Source organism: Macrobrachium nipponense, chromosome 3 (genome assembly GCF_015104395.2).
Source record: "Macrobrachium nipponense isolate FS-2020 chromosome 3, ASM1510439v2, whole genome shotgun sequence".
In the NCBI taxonomy this organism is placed as follows: domain Eukaryota; kingdom Metazoa; phylum Arthropoda; class Malacostraca; order Decapoda; family Palaemonidae; genus Macrobrachium; species Macrobrachium nipponense.
Genome location: NC_087202.1, coordinates 17,868,027 through 17,870,830, shown reverse-complemented (window position 1 = coordinate 17,870,830; position 2,804 = coordinate 17,868,027).

Below are 2,804 nucleotides of genomic sequence, written 5' to 3'. Positions count from 1 at the left end.
CCACGAGATGGATTCAAGAACTGAATTAAAGCAGTGTTACCGAGAAATCGCTCCTGACCATCCATCAAAACTTCCATTCAGCTGCTAAGGAGTCGAGGAACTTGAAGGCGAAAAAAGTAAGAGATGACCATGATTGATCACGATATTAAGTGATAAGGTATCGATCTCATTAACCCTGGAGCGATGAAGGATAAACAGAGAGAGAGAGAGAGAGAGAGAGAGAGAGAGAGTAATGGGTGAGATGGGATTAAGTGATGTGGAAGTGAATGACTCTTCTTGGAAGAGGAGGAAGGTGAGTGACGGAACGGAACAAGACGGAGAAATTGGTAACTCCGTAATTCTGCATGGAAAAGGAAGCGTCCTTTCGACCATCAGTGAGGAGATGTAAAAAAAGCATTAATTAAAGAATGAGAATCCATTAAGTCTTGGGATTGAATTGATTGATTGTGTCGATTAAACCTGGCGTCACACATCTAGGTTATTGACACCGAAATAAATTTAAATAGAAAAGAAAATTAAATTTTCAAATAATTTCATATAAAGATATTTGAAAAGATATGTATATAAATATATTTGTTCAAATATATAAATTCTTATATAGACAATCTATGTATAATCTAAAGTCTGTTGAGGAGGCCCGCCTTCCACATACAGATATATAACTGTTCTATATTACAATCCTTTCCGAGAATTTTAGCTAGACTAAAATTACCGTCTCTGTCACGTCCCCAAGACAGGAATGTATGTTTCAAATTCCTAAATCTTGAACATTCAATCAGCAAATGTTTCACAGTCAAGGGCACAGTACAGTTCTCGCAAAACGAAGGATTTTCACGGGACATTAAGAACCTTTGAGTGAGTCTTGTATGTCCAATCCTCAATCTGCACAATATCGTTTCCTGTTTCCTTGGTATATAAGGACATGACCAAGGAGACACTGATGACGTGATACTGCGCATTTTTGATTGGTTAATATGTCCTCCCACTGGGACTGCCAACATTTTTTAATTCTCTGACCTACTAGAGGATATAAATCCCGATATGGGGATTTATATCCTCTTGTGGGTTCTCGGAAGCTGACTGCCGACTTTGCAAGTTGGTCAACTTTCTCATTCCCAACACCCCAATATGGGAAGGCACCCAACAGAACTTTACATCTTTCCCTCTTCTTTTCAATAAAAGCAGCCATTCCAATATATCTAAAATCAGAGGTTTTAAAAAGTTAAAAGATTCCAGTGACTGAAGGACACTTCTTGAGTCACAATATATAATAAGATCATTTTCATTCCGAATTAAAACTTCCTTTAAAGCCTTTAAAATTGCATATAATTCTGTTGTAAAAATCGATGCAACAGATGATGACCTTGGAAAGCAGAGAGAGAGAGAGAGAGAGAGAGAGAGAGAGAGAGAGAGAGAGAGAGAGAGAGAGAGAGAGAGACATTTCTTCCATTACGAACATAACATAGCAACACTTGTCCAATTATGCATGCATTTTCTAATGCGTGCGTAATTTTCTTTCCTAAAACAAAATACGATATCAAGTAGCTTTAAAAAGTAAATAATCTTGCGAATACCTTATTTTCTGTAACTGCAAAACCACACACACATATAAGATTATTAATTGCTAGAAGTATAATAATAATAATAATAATAATAATAATAATAATAATAATAATAATAATAATAATAATAATAATAATAATAATCGATGTGGCGCCGTGGCCGAGTGGATTAGGTGGTCAATGGACTGGTTAAGCAACATTGAGAATAGTAAAAATACAAAAAAGCAAACAATTATAACAATTAGTGAGCAGATTACATATAATTAAATTCGCATTTAGCCAGAAGGCTAAATGCGAAAATTGAATGTAGCAAAACTCTATACTGATAATAATCACAGTAATAATGGAAAAATTAAAAATACCAGAGCTAACAATAATCGTAGAAATATAATAATAATAATAATAATAATAATAATAATAATAATAATAATAATAATAATAATAATAGATTCTGCAGTTGATGTTTTGCAAAAATAGGGATAAAGTCATTTAGGGAACAAACGCCTAATTTTCCCATCTTTCCCACAATTTAGATCTTCTTGCTTCACTACTTAGGATGCTTTGTGTGGGCGAATTGCTGCTGTTTCTCACTCGGGTTATCAGACTGGACATTGTTCGCCTTACAATGATTTTTAAGTTGTCAAGGTGGTTTTCTGTGAACATCTGTGTGGCGGAGTGGTAGCGAGGAGTGTTTGTGAGGCGTCTCAAAATGCCATTGTGCCACATCAGTTATGCGTCTCATGGTCTCGCGGGTATAGTTTTTTCGTCCAGAGGGAACACCCATAGATACTGTAGCAATACGAGCGGAAGAGCAGCAGTTTCACGTCTCGGTGACAGCAAACCTCCTTGCAATCATGTTGCCAGTTGCACGTAGTTTACGACCCCTCTGTTCTATGCCTGCCGTATCTTTTTAGGTCGTCCGTGGTAATGTGACCTAAGTACAGAAATTCGTGCACGAATTCCCGCCGATGATTTCCGAGGAAAATTTGTGGTTCTGCAATATGCTTAAGCGATCTCGGGAGCAGCGACATGCACTGGGTCTTGGTTTCGTTGTATAGGATATCAAATTCCTCTGCATATTGGCGTCAAGTGACCGATGAGTTGTTGCAGACCCTGTACTGATGGAAGTAAAGGCAACAAGTACAGGTAGGACTACATATAAAAAAGATTGCTTCTTGTAAATCAGCACGTCTGGGAGAGGATTAAACCTGCGAAGGCCCTTATCTGAGAGAAAACGAAAAA